Source organism: Canis lupus, chromosome 3 (genome assembly GCF_048164855.1).
Source record: "Canis lupus baileyi chromosome 3, mCanLup2.hap1, whole genome shotgun sequence".
NCBI classification, from domain to species: Eukaryota; Metazoa; Chordata; class Mammalia; order Carnivora; family Canidae; genus Canis; species Canis lupus.
Window position 1 is genome coordinate 47,855,091 of NC_132840.1, and position 21,228 is coordinate 47,876,318.

Genomic DNA, 21,228 nt, shown 5'->3' on the forward strand with positions numbered 1-21,228 from the left:
AAGAGGTGCATGGGAAGAGGGTGGGAGGTTTCATGGACTTTCCCCTGCCCAATCTGGGTATGTCACCCTTCCAGCACCAACTCAGAAACTCTCCAGTATAGGTTGTTTATGATTTTTTCTGGAGGTTTCATTACATAGGCATAGTTGATTAAATCACTGGCCTTGGTGATTAACCCAGTTTCTAGCCCTCCTCACCTACATGGAGATTGGGGGTTGAGGTTGAAAGCTCCAGCCCTTTAATAGTGCCCTGGTTTTTCAAGGAACAGGCTCCCACTCTGATGCTATCTAGGAGTCCACTAAGTGTGGCTCCATTAGGACAAAAGATGCTCCTATCACCTGGAAATTCCAAGGGATTTAGGAACTTTGTGTCAGAAACTGGAGACAAAGTGCAAAAATTTATTTTTTATTATAAAATACACTTTACATTCTGTAGAATGTCTGCTCACACTCTGGTAACGACCATTCTCATTCTACTTTCTGTGTATCTATGTCTATGAATTTGACTATTCCAGGTACTTTGTATATGTAGATTCAAGGAATATTTGTTCTTTTGTGTCTGGCTTATTTCACTTACCGTAATGTTTTCAAGGTTCATCCATGTTGTAGGCTCCAATAGGCTTCACGCCTAAAGTGGGGCTTAAACTTATGACCCCAGGATCAAGAGTCACATGCTCCACCAACTGAGCCAGCCAGGCACCCCTCAGTCCTTTTGGCCGAATAACATTCCATTATTTGAATATACCATATCTTATTTTTCTATTCATTCATTGACACTTTTGTTATATTCACCTTTCGGCTATTGTGAATAATACTAAGAATATTTTTGAAGATGATTTATTTATTCATTCATGAGGGACACAGAGAGAGAGAGGCAGAGACACAGGCAGAGGGAGAAGCTGAAGGCAATGCCAAACCGCTGAGCCACCCGGGCTGCCCTAATACTAAGAATATTGATGTACAAATATTATTCAAGTCCCTGCTTTAAATTCTTTTGTATATATAACTGAAAATGGAATTACTTCTTTTGGATACATGCCTAAAAGGGAAATTGCTGGTCAGATGGTAACTGTATGATTAACTTTTGAAGGAACAGCCAATCTGTTTTCCACAGTGGTTGCACCATGTTATTTCCCCACCAGAAAGTACAAGGGTTGCAATTTCTCTACCTCTTTCCTGACACTTGATCTTTTTTCTTTTTCTTTTTTTCTTTTTTTTTTAAATTTTTATTTATTTATGATAGTTACAGAGAGAGAGAGAGGGGCAGAGACACAGGCAGAGGGAGAAGCAGGCTCCATGCACCGGGAGCCCGAGATCCCGGGTCTCCAGGATCGCGCCCTGGGCCAAAGGCAGGCGCCAAACCACTGCGCCACCCAGGGATCCCTCTTTTTCTTTTTTTCATCACCATCCTGGTCTGTGAAGTGGTATCTCACTGTGGTTTTGATTTGCATTTCCCTAATGACTAATGATGTCAAATATCTTTTCATGCGCACTTTGGCAATTCGTGTACGTTCTTTGAAGAAATTACAGTCCAAGCCCTTGGCTTATATTTTAATTGGTTTTTTTTTGTCTTTTTGTTGTGGAGTTGTAAGAGTACTTTACATATTCTGGATACTAGGTCTTTACAGATAGATGGTTCATGAATATGTTCTCCCATTCTCTGAACTGTCTTTTTCACTTTCTTGATGCAGTCCTTTGTTATGGACTAAATTTTTAATTTTGCCACAGTCCCTTTTAGTTAACTTCGGTTTTGGTGCTTGTGTTTTTGATGTCATATCTACAAATCAATTGGCCATTGGCAATCATTGATCAAAGGTCATAAAGATTTACTTCTATGTTTTATTCTTAAATCATTGATCAATTTTGAGTTGTTGTTTTTTTTCATATAGCATATGGACATACAGAATTTTATTGTTTTCCATGTGGATATCTAGATGTTCCAGCAATTTTTGTTGAAACAAGGTTATGTTTCCCTACTGCATGGTCTTGACACTCATCAGAATCAATTCATCAATGATGTTTGGGTTTATTTCTGGACACTCAATTTTATACATTGGTCTAAATGTCTATTCTTATGCCAGTACCACATTGTTCGGATTACTACAGCCTTGTACTAAGCTGGAAGTGTGATTCCTACAGCTTGTCCCTCTTTTTCAAGGTTGTTTTGACTATTTGGGTCATATTCCATATGAATTTGGTTTTTCTGTTTTTGCAAGAAAAGCCTTTGGGTTTTGAAGGGATTGTGTTAAATCTATAGATTGCCTTCTGTATCATTCCATTTTAACAATACTAAGTCTTCCAATCAATAAGCATGAGATATCTCTCCATTTATTTAGGTCTTCTTTAAATTTTTTTCAATAATGTTTTAGAGTTTTCACTATACAAGTTGCACCTTTTTGTGTAAATTTACTCCTACGTATTTTTTAAATTTATTTTTATTTTATTTATTTATTTTTTTTTAATTTTTATTTAAGTATGATAGTCACACAGAGAGAGAGAGAGGCAGAGACATAGGCAGAGGGAGAAGCAGGCTCCATGCACCGGGAGCCCGACGTGGGATTCGATTCCGGGTCTCCAGGATCGCGCCCTGGGCCAAAGGCAGGCGCCAAACCGCTGCACCACCCAGGGATCCCTTATTCTTTTGGATGGAGGTAATGGTGGTAAATGGAATTCTTTAAAAAAAAAAAAAAAAAAAAAAAAGATTCTTTTATCTTTTATTTTTTAAAGATTTTATTTATTCATTCATGAGAGACAGAGGGAGAAGCAGGCTCCATGTAGGGAGTCCAACACGGGACTCAATCCCGAGTCTCCAGGATCAGGCCCCGGCCGAAGGCGGCGCTAAAACCGCTGAGCCACCGGGGCTGCCCAAAATATATTTTTTTTAAATTTTCTTTTATGATAGTTACACAGAGAGAAGAGAAAGAGGCAGAGACACAGGCACAGGGAGAAGCAGGCTCCATGCACCGGTAGCCCCACACGGGACTTGATCCCGGGTCTCCAGGATCACGCTCTGGGCCAAAGGCAGGCGCCAAACTGCTGCGCCACCCAGGGGTCCCAAGATTTTTCTTTAATTGTGAGAGAGACAGAGAGAGGAAGGGAAGGAGCGAGCAAGAGCAGGGGCAGAGGCAGAGGAAGAAGCACACACCCTGTTGGGTAGGGAGCCCAATGCAGGGCTCTATCCTAGGACCCTGGGATCATGTCCTGAGCCAAAGACAGACATTTAATCGACTGAGCCTCCCAGGCACCCACTTAATTTTATCTTTGAATTGTTTGTTGCTGGTATATGGACACTGATTTTTGTGAGCTGGTCTTGTACTCTGTAACTTTGCTGAATTCTTATTTATTTATATGTTATTTTAGGGACCCCTCGGTGGCTCAATGGTTTGAGCGTTTGCCTTTGGCTTGGGTCGTGATCCCTGGGTCCTGGGACCGAGTCCTGCATCTGGCTCCCTTCAGGGAGCCTGCTTCTCCCTCTGCCTGTGTCTCTGCCTCTCTCTGTGTGTCTCTCATGAATAAAAAAATAAGATCTTTTTTAAAATGTTATTTTATTTTATTTAAATTCAATTAACATGTAGTATATTATTAGGTTCAGAGGTAGAGTTCAGTGATTTATCAGTCATATAATACCGAATGCTCATTATTCACGTGCCCTCTTTCATGCCCATCACCCAGTTACCCCATTCCCTCAACCCCCTTCCCCTCCAGCAACCCTCAGTTTGTATCCTATGGTTAAGAGTCTCTTATGGCTTATCTCCCTCTCTGATTTCATCTTGTTTTATTTTTTCCTCCCTTCCCCTGTGCTCCTCTGTTTTGTTTCTTAAATTCTACATATGAGTAAAATCATATAATAATTCTTTCTCTGATTGACTTATTTCAGTTAGCATAATGCCCTCTAGTTCCATCCACGTCATTGTAAATGGCAAGGTTTCTTTTTTTTTGATGGTTGAGTAATATTCCATTGTGTATATACATCACATCTTCCTTATTCATTCATCTATAAATGGACATCTGGCTTCATTCCATAACTTAGCTATTGTGGACATTAACTTTGCTGAATTTTTAAATTAGCTACAATATTTTTTATGGGTTCTTCGGAGGATGTTCAATGTATAGTATCTGTGAATTGAAAGAGGTTTACTTCTTTTACAATTTAGATGACTTTTGTTTCTTTTTCTACCTAAATACTCTGGCTAAAACTTACATCCAGTATGAGGTTGAATAGTAGTGGTGAAAGTGGACATCTTTGCCTTGTTCCTGATCTTAGGGGAAGTGTTTTTATTTATGGAAGTATACTGTTTTCCACAGCAGCTGTACCATTTTATATTCCCACCAACAGTGCACACCCACATTCTCACCAATATTATTTTTTTATTTTTGAGGTTTTTCTTTTTTTTAATAGTAGCCATCCTAATGAATGTGAAGCAGTATCTCATTGTAGTTTTGACTTGCAAGTCCTTAATGATTAGTGATCTTGAGCATCTTTTCTTTTTTTTTTTAAGATTTTATTTATTTATTCATGAGAGACACAGAGAGGGGCAGAGACACAGGCAGAAGGAGAAGCAGGCTCCTCACAGGGAGCCTGATGCAGAACTCGACCCCAGGATCCTGGGACCATGACCTGAGCCAAAGTGTTTTTTTCTAGTTCTCTAATTCCTTGCTTAGCTTCTCTCTGGTTCATCCATCCATTATTGAGAGTTGGATATGGAAATCCCCAACTATATTTGTAGAATTGTCTATTTCTCCCTTCAATTGTTTCAATTTTTCTTTCTATATTTTTATAGTCTGTTATTAGGTGCATAATTGTTTATAATTATTTTATCTTCCTGCTGTATTGAACATTTTATAAATATACAATGTCCTGCCTTTTGTCTTGTCAACTTTAAAATCTAAAGTCTATTTTGTCTGGTATTGGTATAGTCAACCTTGCTCTTTTGTGGTCACTATTTTCATGGGATACTCTTTTCCATCTTTTTATTTTTAACTTGTCTTTGGATCTAATGTGAGTCTCTTGAAGATAGCATATAGCTATATCATTTTAAAAATTCACTCTACCAAACTCTGTTTTTTGATTGAATAGTTCAATCCATTTACATTGAAAATAATTACTGATAAAAGGGGACTCACTGCTGCCTTTCTACTATTTTTTTCTACATACCCTGTAGCTTTTTTCTCTTTTTTTTTTTTAATTTTTATTTATTTATGATAGGCACACAGTGAGAGAGAGAGAGGCAGAGACACAGGCAGAGGGAGAAGCAGGCTCCATGCACCGGGAGCCCGATGTGGGATTCGATCCCGGGTTTCCAGGATCGCGCCCCGGGCCAAAGGCAGGCGCTAAACCGCTGCGCCACCCAGGGATCCCACCCTGTAGCTTTTATTGTTCATTTCCTACATGACTTTTTTCTTTTGTCTTTGGTTAAATATTTAAATTTTTCTCATTTTCTTATTGTATATTCTTTAGCTATTTCCTTTTTTAGCTATCATAAAAATACATTTAAATTCCTAAAGAAGGGATCCCTGGGTGGCGCAGCGGTTTGGCACCTGCCTTTGGCCCAGGGTGTGATCCTGGAGACCCGGGATCGAATCCCACATTAGGCTCCCGGTGCATGGAGCCTGCTTCTCCCTCTGCCTATGTCTCTGCCTCTCTCTCTCTCTGTGACTATCATAAAAAAAAATAATAATAAAAAATAAAAATTCCTAAAGAAATAAACTCTAATTTGAATTTTTACCAGCTTAACTTCAATAACATACAAAACTACACCTTTAACAGCTGTCTTCACGCCTTTCAGTTGTTGATATCACTAAATTACATCCTTATATATTGTGTGTCCAAAACATAAACTAATAATTTTGAAATGCATTTGCCTCTTAAATCATGTAGAAAACAAAATGTGACATTACAAACCCAAATTACAACCATACTAGCTTCTAGAGTAATAAGTGTTTTGTGGGGTTTTTATAGATTTTATTTATTTATTCATGAGAGATGCAGAGAGAGAAAGGCAAAGACATAGGCAGAGGGAGAAGCAGGTTCCATGCAGGAAGCCCTATGGGGGACTCCAGGATCATGCCCTGAGCCAAAGGCAGACACTCAACCACTGAGCCAATCATGCCCTGAGTCTCTTAAATCATGTAGAAAACAAAAAGTGGACTTACACATTATTGTTACAACAATACTAGCTTTTAGAATTGCCTACATATTTAGACTTACTGAAATCTCTATTTCTTCATATACTTTGAGTTGTCTAGTAGCCTTTCATTTTAAACTCAAGGATATCCTTTAGCATTTGTTGCAGGGCAGGTCTAGTGGTAAGTAACTCCTGAGTACTGTATGTATCTGAGAATGTCTCAATTTCTCCTTCACTATTGAAGGACATTTTTGCTGGATACGAGAGTAAGACAGATTTTTTTCTTTTAGCTCTGAATATTTGAATACATCATTCCATTGCCTCTGGCCTGCAAAACTTCTCATTGAATATAATGCAGTCTTGGGCAGCCCTAGTGTCTCCGCAGTTTAGCACCGCCTTTGGCCCTGGGGCGTGATTCTGGAGACCCGGGATGGAGTCCAACGTTGGGCTCCTTGCATGGGGCCCGCTTCTCCCTCTGCCTGTGTCTGTGCCGCTCTCTCTCTCTCTCTGTGTCTCTCTCTCTGTGACTCTCATTAATAAATAAATATGTAAATCTTTTTTTAAAAAATGAGTTGGGGGATCCCTGGGTGGCGCAGCGGTTTGGCGCCTCCCTTTGGCCCAGGGAGCGATCCTGGACGTCGGGCTCCCGGTGCATGGAGCCTGCTTCTCCCTCTGCCTGTGTCTCTGCCTCTCTCTCTCTCACTGTGTGCCTATCATGAATAAAAAAAAAAAAAAAAAAAAAAAATCATTTCAAAAAATGAGTTGGGAAGAGTTCCCTCTTTAAAAAAAAGAATATAGGGCAGCCCCAGTGGTGCAGCGGTTTAGCGCCGCCCGCGGCCCAGGGTGTGATCCTGGAGACCCCGGGATCGAGTCCCACATCGGGCTCCCTGCATGGAGCCTGCTTCTCCCTCTGCCTGTGTCTCTGTCTCTCTCTCTAGCTGTGTCTCTATGAATGAATAAATAAAATCTTTAAAAAAAAAAAAAGAATATAATGCAATCTTATAATTATACATAAATATATACATATTATGACATAATAATCTTATTGAATATTTTTTGTGGATGATAATTTGTTTCTCTCTTGCCTTTTTCAAAATTCCCTCTTTGTCTTTGTCTTTCAACAACTTGACTTTATATTTTTATTTTCTTTTATTTTTTTTTTAATTTTTTTTTAACTTTTATTTATTTATGATAGTCACAGAGAGAGAGAGAGAGGCAGAGACACAGGCAGAGGGAGAAGCAGGCTCCATGCACTGGGAGCCCGACGTGGGACTCGATCCCGGGTCTCCAGGATCGTGCCCCGGGCCAAAGGCAGGCGCCAAACCGCTGCGCCACCCAGGGATCCCTATATTTTTATTTTCTTTTAAAGATTTTATTTATTCATGAGAGACACATGGAGAGAGGCAGAGACATAGGCAGAGGGAGAAGCAGGTTTGGACCCCGATGTGGGACTCGATCCCAGGACTCTGGGATCATGCCCTGAGCCAAAGGAAGACTCTCAACCAGCCACCCAGATGTCCCTCAACAACTTGACTTTAATTTGTCTCAGTAATAGGTCTCTTTGAGTTTATCTAAGTTGGAGTTCTTTGAGATTCTTGGATGTTTGTAATGATGTTTCTCATCAAATTGGTATTTTTTTTTCCCCCTACCATTATTTACTTAAGTATGCTCTCTACCCCTTTATCTATCTCTTCTTCTCTTGGACTCCCACAATATGCATGATGGTCCATTTAATGATGTCCCACTGGTCTCTTAGGCTGTATTCACTTTTCTTCAATCTTTTTTCTTTCTGTTGCTCAAACATGATACTTTTTCTTTTTCTTATCTTCAGATTTGCTGATTCTTTCTTCTGCTTGCTTGAATCTGCCTTTGAATCACTCTCTTGAATTTTTCATTTTAGTTATTACACTTTCTTTTTTTTTTTTTTTTAAGATTTACTTTCCAACATCAAATATTTTTTCCTTTCTTTTTAGGTTTCCTGCATCTTTATCGATATTTCCATTTTGTTCATACATTGTTTTCTTGACTTTGTCCACATCTTCCTTTTGCTTTTTGAGCATTGTTAAGATAGTTTTGAAGTCTTTGTCTCATAAATATGCCATCAAACCTTTTTCAGCAATTTTTTACCTTGCTTATAGTCTTTCTCTAGATGAACCATCCTTTTTTTTTATACCTTGTGAGGGAGCTCATGCGGGACTCAGTGGTTGGGAGTCTGCCTTCAGCTCATGTCATGGTCCCAGGATTCTGGGATCCAGTTCCTCATCAGGCTCCCTGCAGGGAGCCTGCTTCTCCTTTTGCCTGTGTCTCTGCCTTTCTCTGTGTCCCCCATGAATAAAGAAATAAAGTTTAAATAACAACAACAAAAAAGATTTTATGCCTTGTGGATTTTTTTTTTTCTGAACACTACTGGACATTTGAATCTAATATTGTAATAATTCTGGAAATCTGGTTCTCTCCCTTTCCCAGAGCTTCCTGGATTTGGTTTTGATTTTTGATGTTGGTTTTTGATTTTTTAATGTTGTAGCTATCTCTTTGCTGAGGATCTACCTAAGGTGTATATTTACAGCCTTTTCTGGTGTTTTTTGAGTCTGCATCTATCCTTCACATTCACAATGACTTTCTAATTTCCTTTGCATTGTGCTTGCTTCTGAATGTATTATTCTTCGATGTCTGGCTCTAAAAATGGAGAAAAGAGAAGATTAGGGATGCCTGGGTGGCTCAGTGGTTGAGCACCTGCCTGCCTTCGGCCCAGGGAGTGATCCTGGAGTCCTGGGATCGAGTCCCACACTGGGCTCCCTGCATGGAGATTGCTTCTCTCTCTGCCTATGTCTGTGTGTGTGTGTGTGTCTCATGAATAAATAAATAAATAAAATCTTTTTAAAAAGAGAGAGAGAAGAAGAAAGGATGAAAAAAAAAATCCCAATCCTTTAAATCTCCTGGAAGTCATTTCAACCAGAGGGGGAGGAGCAGCAACAATAGCCATTGTCTTTTTGTCTGAACTTCTGTTCTGTGATCAGAAGCAGCTATCAGTGATTAGAGCACAATCTCCAACATTTGAAGGACGTGGTCCTTTTTGCCCACCCTAACCCCTGCCAGCTGTGTAAAAGCTGCTTCTGGAAAATGTGCACAGTTGCCTGCCATGGTGCTGAGGGGGAGGGGTTGGGTACTACTGCTCTGCTAAAACCTAAAATTGACGGAGATTAATCACTCTTTTCTGTCTAAGGCTTTCCTTAGAAGTTACAAGCCTTTAATAGACACCAGAGTTCCCAAATAGTAACACAAGACAGATTCTGCTGGTACAATTCTTGTGTAGGTGGGGAGACAGAGTTTCATGCTTACCACTCCATTATCTTTCCAAAATCCTCTCCTTTGTATTTGACTTTTAAAAATTTCATTGTAATGTCTTTTCATGGATCTTTCTGGATTTTTTAATACTTGTAGTTCTTTGAGTTCTTGAATATGTAGACTCATAATTTCATAAAATTTTGGAAGTGTTTTGCCTTCATTTTTTTTCAGATATTATTGTGCCTCTTTTTTTCTCTCTTTTGTGATTCTCATTATGCATATATTGGTACATTTGATGATGTTCCATATATCCCTTAAGCTCTATTTTTCATCATTTTTTCTCTATGCTCCTCAGACTAGATAATTTCAGTTGTTCTATATTTAAGTTTGTGGATTCATTCTTTCTTTCTTTGTGTGTGGATTCTTTCTTTGGCCTGCTCAAATCTGTTTCTCAACCCCCCTAGTCAATATTTTCTTTCAGCTATTGTACTCTCCAGCTCCAGTATTTGATATGGTTCCTTTTTATAATTTCTATATTTTTATAAATATCTATTTGTTCAAACATTGTTCTCCTCTATTTCATTAGCTTTTTGAGCATATTTAAGACAATTGGTTTAAAGTATTTCTCTATTAAGTTTAATACCTGGGTTCTTTCAAGATAGTTTCTCTTAATTTTTTTCCCTGTGAATGGGACACATATTTTTGTTTCTTTACATTGCTTGTTTTTTTTTGTTTTTTGTTTGTTTGTTTGTTTGTTCTTGTTGAAAACTGAATATTTTGTTTTTTTTTTTTTGAAAACTGAGTATTTTGAATATTATAATATGGTAACTATGAAAATCAGATTTTCCCCTTTCTCCAGGGTCTGTTGTTTTTGATTATTGGGGGCTGATATTCTCTCTCTCTTTCTCTATGTGTGTGTGTGTGTGTGTGTTTATGGAAGAGAGAGAGGGGGAGAGAGATTTTTTCCAAAATATTTTGCCAAAACTGTATTCCTGATCATGTATCATCACTGAACATCATGTTCTGTTATCTCAGTAGACAAAGATTTCCATAACTGCCTGGAGCCAAAAAGAGGAGGAAGAAGGAAAAAGAAAAAACCCAAAACCTTTCTCCTAGTCTTTGCAGATTGGATCTGACTTAGGTTGCTCCTACAATACTTAACCAGGCCACCTAGAACTCTGCCTTAGCCTTCATCTCCTTCTTGTGCAGAGCCCAAGGATCAGCTAAACATGCAAGCCTAGAATCCTCTCAGATCTTTTCTATGTATGCATCTGGCCCTGGGCATTCCTTTTGTAGTCAAATAGCCTGGTATATGCTACAGTCCCTCAAAGCTCTTATTCCTCCCAGTATCTCCCTTCCTTCCCAGGCCTTTGAGTCCACCTGCTGCTGTACTTGTCCACTATCCCTGGCTCAGATGACTATGGGTATTCAATGTCTTTAATGGTTTTGAAAAATCACTACCTGGGAAGTTGATTCAGCCTGAGGGAGCAAGATCAAGGCAAACCCTTGCACCATTACTTAAGTAACTGCCAAATTGGACAAAACATACAAGCACAGTATTTAGAACAAATTCCCTGGTCTAGCAAGTTACACCAAGAATATGGGCTGCCATCCCCACAGCCAGAGAAATGAGTGATGGTAGGTAGGAAGGAAAAAATCCAATCTTTTTTTGCTTTTTCTTTTCTTATTTTACCCATCCCCCTACTCGCATGACTTCTGGTAACCATCAGTTTGTTCTTTATAGCTAAGAATCTGTTTCTTGGTTTGTCTCTGCTTTTTCCTTTTGCTCATTTGTTTTGTTTCTTAAATTCTGCATATGAGTGAGACGATATGGCATTTCTCTGTCTCTGATTGACCTATTTCACTTAGAATAATTTTGTCTAGTTCATCCATGTTGTTGCAAATGGCAATATTTCATTCTTTTTATGGCTGAATAATATTCTATTATGTATATATATACCACGTCTTCTCTATCCATTCATCTATTGATGGACACAACCCTTTCTTACTAAAACTTAATACTTTTTTCCTTCATTAAGCACTTTCTGGTTGCTGTAAACTCTTTTTTAAAAAATTATTTCATAAGAATTATTTATTTTGTTTGTTTGTTTAAAAGAGAGCAGGAGGGAGGGCCAGAAGGAGAGGGAGAAGCAGACTCCCTGCTAAGTAGAGAGCTCTGTGCAGGGTTGATCCCAGGACCCTGAGATCATGACCTAAACAGAAGGTAGAAAAAAAAATAAAATAAAATAAATAAATAAATAAATAAATAAATAAATAAATAAATAAATAAACAGAAGGTAGATGCTTAACTGACTGAGCCACCCAGGCGTCCCTGGTTGCTGTAAGCTCTTGATTAGATTCCAGAGTTCCAGAAAAAGTTGAATCTGTCAGTTTTTGCTTAATGGTTGCTTCAGTGGAGGGACTGACCCTTTGACTTCCCTTACTTCTATTTTCTGTTGCTATTTTGCTCTCTTCCTCCGCTTTTTCAAGATTTTCCTTCTTTCTTTTTTTCTTTTCTTTTCTTTTTTTTTTTTTTTAGAGAGAGAGTGTGTGAGCTGGAGGGAGGAGTAGAGAGAGAAGGTGAGAATCTTAAGCAGCCTCCATGCCCAGCACAGAACCCAATATGGGGCTCAACCTCATGACCCTGAGATCATCATCTGAGCTAAAATCAAAAGTCATGTGCTTAACAGATTAACCCAGGCACCCCCCAAGCTTTTCTTTCTTATTAGTCAGTTGTTTTGTTTCCAGTTACTTCTTACCATGGATGGTGCTATTAAACACATCTGCAGAGAAATGACCTGTTTTCCTTTTGTGAATGGATTTCTTTGGAATTTATTCCCAGATGAGGAAATTCTGGGCCAAAGAAAATAACAGTGGTACAGCTCTGGTTAAATATTACCAATCACTCTAGAACGATTGGCTTAATTCACCATCACGCACACACACACACAAGACACACACACTCCTCCAATCTTTGTTTTACTCTTCAATCTGTCAGCAACTGTGTTATTTTTATCTTTTACTGAGTATCTAATATGTGCCAAATGCTTTGTCTATTTCTTTTTTTTTATAAATTTTTATTTATTTATGATAGTCACAGAGAGAGAGAGGCAGAGACACAGGCAGAGGGAGAAGCAGGCTCCATGTACCGGGAGCCCGACGTGGGATTCGATCCCGGGTCTCCAGGATCGGGCCCTGGGCCAAAGGCAGGCGCCAAACCGCTGCGCCACCCAGGGATCCCGCTTTGTCTATTTCTTAATGTGTCTTTTTTTTTTTTAAGATATGAGCTGCTTTTTAGAGATTTTTTTTTATTTGTTTGTTTATTGAGAGAGAGAAAGAGGGCAGCCCGGTGGCCCAGCAGTTTAGCGCCGATTTTGGCCCAGGGCGTGATCCTGGAGATCCAGGATGGAAACCCTCGTCCGGCTCCCTACAGGGAGCCTGCTTCTCCCTCTGCCTGTGTCTCTGCCTCTCTCTCTGTGTGTGTCTCTCATAAGTAAATAAATAAAATCTTTTTTAAAATTTTAATTAAATCAATAAAATCTTAAAAAAGAGAGAGAGAGAGAAAGAGAGTGTGATCGGGGGCTGGGGCAGAGGGAGAGGGAGAGAGAATGTGAAGCAGACTCAGCACCAAGCATGGAGCCTGACTCAGGGCTCTATCACACGACCCTGAGATCATGACTTGAGCTGAAACCGGGAGTCAGACACTTATCTGACTAAGCCACCCAGGCGCCTCATTTAGTGCATATTTTCAAAGTGAGTGTTTTATTTACTAATGAAGAAACTTGGAAAGTTCAAGTTACTTGAGGTTATACAGATGAGGGCTGACTGGTCAGAACATTCGTACAGTTTCTAGGAGTCCTGCAGGTCCCATGTTGGGTCATGACCTGTATCACCTCAGGAATGAAGAAAATACACAGATCCAAATTAAAACCTAGAGGGAAGAGACTTGGATGATGGTGGAGGTGATGGTGGTATAGTATTTCAAAATCCCCAAATTCCTACATAAAAACTGCTGAACTAGGATAGCACATCAAAATCTCACTGACTAGATCCACAACAAAACCAGCAGACAAGGACTCAAACTATCATGAAGTGCAGTGTACTTATGAGCTCTTCCTGGGGAATCTGTCAGAATCTTCTTGGAGGATTAAAAATAGCCCCAAATCTTTGAAAAATCCCTCTCATTATCTTCCCTTCCACAGGGCATGGGGTCTGTGGCTGCTTTGATTACTAAAATACCAGGAAATGATAATGTGCCAATTTCAGGGCTCAGGCCTTAAGAACCTTGCAGCTTTCACTTCCTAACAACCCATTCTGGGGAGAGCTAGCTGCCAGTGTCAGAAGTCAGACTACTCCAAGGAAGCCCATGCTAGCCACATGGAAAGGCTACGTGGAGAGAGGTCGAAGCCTGGCCAGCCCCTGGCGGTTTATAGCCAGCCTTTTCCAGATACCACACAGGTGAGCCAGGGTAAATAGCCTCTGGAGAATCCCAGCCCCAGCCACCATCTGACTGCAACTCTGTGAGAGATCCTATGGGAAAACCACCCAGCTCAGCCCCATCAACTCACAGAACCATGACATATTAAAAAAAAAATGTTGTTTTATGCCTCTATTCTTTGTGAAGGATTGTTACATAAGCACAGATGACCTGGCTACAGGAAGCAGGACCACCAGCAGCAGTAGGAGCATCTGGTTGATCTTTAGAAATTCAGATTCTTTGGGCTAAACCCTGGCTGCAGCTCGACCCCTCCAGCCACTGTTTATGCTTCCAGCCACTCAGAGTGAACACCTGTGTGAAGCCATTCTGGATGTTTGTTGTTTCTGTTACTTGCCCTGAGTACATTCCTACTGCAACACACAGGAGGGTGGGTTTGTTTATTTTAATTGAGATATACCTGGGGCGGGGGGGTAGCTCAGTGGTTGAATGTCTGTCTTTGGCTCAGGGCGTGATCCCGGAGTCCTGGGATTGAGTTCTGCAGGGCACCTGCTAATCCCTCTGCCTGTGTCTCTGCCTCTCTCTCTGTGTCTCTCATGAATGAATAGATAAAACCTTTAAAAAATTGAGATATACCTCACATATCATAAAACGCAGTACTTTGATGTGTTTTTTTGTATATTTGCAAGGTTCTGGCACCCTCACCACCATCCAATTTCAGAATATTTTCTTCACTCCCAAAAGGAGTCAGTAGTCACATCCCACCCCTCTCTCACTTGTTCTCCCCACCCCCTGCCTCTGGCAACCACTGATCTACTTGCTATCTCTAGGGATTCGCCTATTCTGGCTGTGTCACATAAACAAAATCCTGGATTATGTTGCCCTTTGTATCTGCTTTCTTTCACGTAACGTAATACTTTCAAGGTTAATGTTCATTTCAATACATAGCTCACCATACCTTGGCTGCTGTATGGCTCCTGTCTTCCCCTCCTTTACCCTGTGATCATCCCAAAGTAAATACACATTGTGTGCTCATCCACATAGATTTATAAGTATTGCTGTATGTAGTTGTCTTTTTTTTTAAGGTGTATATATTTATTTTTTACTTATTCTAGGCCCAGCTTGGGGCTCAAACTCACGACCCTGAGATCAAGAGTCGCACGCTCTTCTGGCTGAGCCCAGTGTGGTTGTCTTTTAAATCAGATATGAAAAGAAGAAGAGTTACAAACCAAAACTGATCACTCTGGCTTCTGTATTTACCAGGACTCAGAACAATGCAGAGAAAATGATGGGGAATGACAGGGGCAGGGAGAGAGGCAAACAGAGGTAGTCCACTTGATGCTAAGCTCAGAATGGTTGCAGAAACACCCTCCCACCCTGGACTGAATAGGGAAGGTGGTTGCCCTGGTGACTGCTGGCAGTCAGGAAGGAAGTCCTTCCAAGGAAGAACCTGACATATGGAGAAGGGCTGAGCAGAGAGAAAAGCAGAGCTTGATCAAACCACTCCTGAAACTCATTTTGCTGGAGTCTGTAAGTTCCCTCTCTTGTTAGGATTTCTGTTGCCTGAGCCTGACAGTACCCTGACCGCAGCTTTCTCTTTCCCCTTACTTTTCTCATACCTCTGAGCCTTTGAATTTGGCCTCTCTCCACTTTGAACACCCTTCCCTCATGCCCACCTGGTGCAAACCTAGTTATCATTCAATACCCTTCTCCGTGAATCTTTTCTTGAGCTCCCAGGTGGGGTTGACTCATCTCTAGCACAACCCAAGTTCCCAGGGCACGCTGCTATCGTGCATACACTTCACTGTCATGATTAATTCTTGGTCTGTGTCTATCACTGGACTGATGACTCTTAGGGCAAAGGGATGGGTCCAATTTTTCTCTTGACCTTCAACCCCAAGCAACTACACTAGATGAGTACACTAGACCTCAGTACCTACTCTTGCCATTGATTTATCCATGTTGATAAATGTAGCAGGAGCTCATTCATCTTCATTACTGTGTAAGATCCCATGATATCATGCCGTAGTTTCTTTGTCCATTCTCCTATATCAATTGATCATTGAGGTCATTTCCATCTTTTTTGCTATAATAAATAATGGTGCCCAGAACATTCCTTTATGTGCCTACTTATCTTTTTACTAGGACTTTGTTTCATTGCTGAGTGACAGAGATGTGAATAACAATGGCATAATAGGCTGGACAGTGGCCCCCAAAATACCAAGTCTTAATCCCTGGAACCTATAAATATTACCTTATTTGGAAAAAAGGTCCTCATAGATGTGATGAAGCTAAGGATCTTCTTTTTTTTTTTCAGATTTTATTTATTTATTTGAGAGAAAGACCAAGAGGCATGAGTGGGATGGGGAGGAGCAGAGGGAGAAGCAGACTCCCCACTGAATATGGAGCCCAACGTGGGGTTTGATCCCCAGACCCTGAGATCAAGACCTAAGCCAAAGGCAGACACTTAACCAACTGAGCCACCCAGGAGCCCTTGAAGGTAAGGATCTTGAAATGAGATTTTTCTGGATTACCTGGGTGGACCCTAAATGCAGTTATATGTATCCTTGAAGGAGGAGGCAGAGGGAGAGTTGATGCACACTCAGAGAAGGCAGTGTGTAGGTGGAAGCAGAGATTGGAGTGATCTAGCTGCAATCTGAGGAACACTGGCAGCCACCAGAGGCTGGAAGAGGTGAGGAGCAGATTCTCCTCTAAAGCTTCTGGAGGTGGGGATGATTGGGTGGCTCAGTTACTTAAGCCTCTGACTCTCAGCTTCTGCTCAGGTTATGATCTCAGGGTTTTGAGATCAAGGCCCAGGTAGGGGTCTGGACTGAGCTCGGATTCTCTCTCCTTCTCCCTCTGCCCCTCCCACTTATGCTCACTCTCTCTAAAATCAATCAATCAATAAATCTTTAAAAAAAAAAAAAAAGCTTCTGGAAGGACTGAAGTCCTGGTGACTCCTTGATTCTGGTCCAGTCATACTGATCTCAAACTTCCAGCCTCCAGACTTGCAAGATGATAAATATACCTTGCTTTAAGCACCCAATGTGTGTGAATTTGTTGCAGCAGCCACAGGAAACAAATGCAAATGGCTTGAACACAACAGAAGTTGACAATTCCGGGGTTCCTGCTGACTCAGTCAGTAGAACATGTGACTCTTGATCTTGGGGTTATGAGTTCAAGCCCCACATTGGGTGGAGAGATTACTTAGAAATAAAATCTAGAAAGAAAGAAGGAAAGCGAGAGAGAGAGAGAGAGAGAGAGAGAGAGAGAGAGAGAGAAAGATCTCTTACACATAAAAATCTGAGTATGGACAGTCCAGGACTGGTATAGTGTCTCCACACTGATAATTCAGGCTGATTTAGTTTTCTGCCTTCCCATCGCAAGAGTGTGTCCCTATTCTCAAGCTCCAAGAAGGCACTCCAGCACACCAACCCATTTTTAAGTAAAGGGACGATGGATGCTCTTGAGCTGTCTTTAGAGAAAACCTCCCAGGAACTGTCAGAACACTGAGGTTTCATCCCATTGGCCAGAATGTAGTCACGTGGCCACCCTCACCACAGGGAAGCAGGACGGTGAGAAATACAGTGTGTCTTTCAGATGACGCATTGATCCGCTGAAAATTAGGAGATTTAAGAAGGAGAGAACAGATACTGGGGTGAGCAACTAGCTAACTCTTTGTGTTACTTCCTTGCTCTTGTCTTCATTTTATAAATTAAAAACAAATTTTAGAAATCACCATGCCTAATTTGTGTATTTTTAAAAATATTTGAAATGAAAAGGGAAAAGAAAAAAGTTTTACCGGTTTAAAAATATCATCATGCGGGCAGCCCCGGTGGTGCAGCGGTTTAGCGCCGTCTGCAGCCCAGGGCGTGATCCTGGAGACCCGGGATCGAGTCCCATGTCGGGCTCCCTGCATGGAGCCCGCTTCTCTCTCTGCCTCTCTCTCTCTGAATGAATAAATAAATCTTAAAAAAAAAAAAAATCATGCATTATTTGTTAATACACAATGAAACATTTAAATTAAAAAGAAAACAGCAGGGGCGCCTGGGTGGCTCAGTCGGTTAAGCAGCTGCCTATGGCTCAGGTCATGATCCTGGCCCGGGGTCCTGGACTAGACCTGCATCCATTGGGCTTCCTGCTCAGCGAGGAGCCTGCTTCTCCTTCTCCCTCTTGACCTTCTCCTTCCGACCCTTCCCCCTGCCCATGCTCTTGATTGCTCTCTCTTTCTCAAATGAATACATTTAAAAATCTTAAAATATATAAAGAAAATAACAAAAAAAATTTTTTTTTAGTGTATAAAAATCACCATGCATTATTTGTATATTTTTTAAGTGTATGAAATAAAAAAGAGAGGGAACTGGGATGTAGTAACTTACTGCGTCCAGGGCCTGGCCCCCTTGGTGGGGAGCTGGTCTGGAAGCATCCATGGGGGCTGGTTCTAGAAGAAGACAGACTCACCACCCAGGAAACCATTGTAAGTAGGAGATATGGTCCAGCATATGTCCTGGAACAGCCCCCTCCCAACCCCATTAAAGTGGCTGTCACACTAGTGCCAGCAGCAGAGTCCAGGGTGAGCACCAGCTCAGAGCATGCAGAATGGCAGTCATTTTCCAGCAAACTCCTATTGAATGCTGTATTGGGTTGAGTAGTGTTTCCTCTTACACACACACACACACACACACACACACACAGGTGTGCACGCAAAATTCAAGTCCACCAAGAAGCTCAGAATATGACTCTATTTGGAAATGGTGTATCGGGACAGCTGGGCAGCTCAGTGGTTGAGCGTCTGCCTTTGGCTCAGGGCGTGATCCTGGAGTCATGGGATCGAGTGCCGTATTGGGCTTCTTTGTGGGGAGCCTGCTTCTCCCTCTGCCTGTACCACTGCCTCTCTGTCTCTCATGAATAAATATATAAAATCATAAAAAAAAGGAAACGATGTATCTTTACAGGTATTCTTAGTTGAGGTGAAGTCATACTGGGTTACTGTAAGCCCTAAATTCAACATGATTGGTGTCCTTAAAAGAAGAGAAGTGACGCAAAGACACAAACATGAATATACCCTGTGAGGACAGGCAGAAATTGGAGAGGTATGGTATATATAAGCCAAGAATCATGATGGATTGCCAGTGATCACCAGAGGCCAGAGGAGGCAAAGAAGGATTCTATGAGGGATCCTTCATAGGGAGAAGGACCTGCTTACACCCCGACTTCTGACTTTGAGCCCCAGAACTGTGGAAGAATAAATTTCTGTTGTTTTCGGCCCTCCGGTTTGTGGTGTTTTGTTATGGCAGTCCACAAAGCTAATGTAAGCACCTACTATGTGCTAGATACTGTGTCAGCCTTGGAGACACAGTGAAAAAGTGGGCTAAGGGCTCTTGTCCAGTGGGGGAGGCAACCTTGTACCAGAGTCCAGGAAGTTCTGGGCATAAAGGGCACAGACTCCCTAATCAAGCCCCTGGTTGGGAAAGTTCTCCAAGCAAGGCCCTAAAAGCTGGGCTCTTCTTTGGAGGGACATTTTTCCCCAGGTTGTGGCCAAAGTTGATTCTCCTTCCCTGTGATTCCCCCCACATGCCATTAAAGCTTCCAAAACCCTCAACCCTTTCTGGGTCACCACATATGCCATGCACCTATGTGCCTCTCCTGAATCATAGCAATTGGATTACATGTCTGTCTCTCTCTAGGCTGCAAGGACCAGGTCTTTTTTTTTTTTTTTTTAAGATTTTACTTATTTATTCATGAGAGACACAGAGAGAGAGAGAGAGAGGCAGAGACACAGGCAGAGGGTGAAGCAAGTTCCCTGTGGGGAGTCCGATGCGGGACTTGATCCCAAGACCCTGCATCACGACCTGAGCTGAAGGCAGATGCTCAACTGCTGAGCCAACCAAGTGCCCCTGCAAGGACCAGGTCTTACTGATTTTTTAAAAAAAGATTTTATTTCCCTGAGATAGAGATAGAGAGAGAGAGAGAGAGCAGGCAGGAGGGAGAGGGAGAGAATCTGAAGCAGACTCCATGCTGAGTTCAGAGCCCAAAAGGGGGCTTGATCTCACCACCCCAGAGATCATAAGCCAAAACCAAGAGTCAGATGCCCAACAGACTGAGCCACTCAGGTGCCCCTTACTGATTTTCTTTTTAAAAGATTTTATTTATTTATTCATGAGAGATACAGTGAGAGAGAGAGAGAGAGAGAGAGAGAGAGAGGCAGAGACACAGGCAGAGGGAGAAGCAGGCTCCATGCAGTGTGTCTGATGTGGGACTCTATCCTGGGTTTCCAGGATCAGGCCCTGAGCTGAAGGCAGCACTAAACCATTGAGCCACCCAGGCACCCCTTACTGATTTTTTAAATCACTGAAATTGCTTAGCACGGGGCCAGGCACCAAGGAAGTGCCTAAAGGCTGTTGAAAACAATGAGGGCTAAAACTGAAGCTAAAATGGGCATGAAAAATCTTTCTAGAATGATGGAAATTTTCTACAATTGGTTCATGGTTGGTGGTTGCACAACTCCATAAATTTACCACAAATCATTGAATTGGACACATAAAAACAGGTGAATTTTACAGTATGTAAACTATATCTAATAAAGCTGTTAAAAAAAAAGGGGGGGGGGATCCCTGGGTGGCGCAGCGGTTTGGCGCCTGCCTTTGGCCCAGGGCGCGATCCTGGAAACTCGGGATCAAATCCCACATCGGGCTCCCGGTGCATGGAGCCTGCTTCTCCCTCTGCCTGTGTCTCTGCCTCTCTCTCTCTCTCTCTCTCTCTCTGTGACTATCATCATAATAAAAAAAAAAAAAAAAAAAAAAAAGCCTCCGGTCCCCTGGCTGGCGCAGTCTCAGAAGCATGTGACTCTTGATCTTGAAGTTATGAGTTCAAGCTCCACATTTGGTGTAAAGATTACTAAAATAAATAAATAAACTTAAAAAAAGAAGCCTAATCTATGTGAATGGCTAAAATGGAAAAGACAGAAAACACCCAGTGAGATTGGAACCTGGTTGCACCACCACTAGTGGTATAACTCAGCTCAACTGCGTTGGAAGCAGGAGCTGCTACTGCTAAACAAATATATATATAACCTATGGCCCAACAGTCTCATTGGCAGGCAAACACACAACAAAAATATATATAATCTCCACCAAAAGATAAGAGACTCATAACAGCACTGTTCATAATGGCCTGGAACCGGAAATCATCCAAATGCCCATCCACAATAGAATGGAACATAGAATCATAATAAACTGTGTTCATTTGAAAATACAACTACAGGGGCATCTGACTGACTCAGTCAGTGGCACATGTGACTTTTGATCTTGGGGTTGTGACTTCGAGCCCCACCTTGGGGTTGATGTTTACTTAATTTAAAAAAATACAGCTACACAGGACAGTATG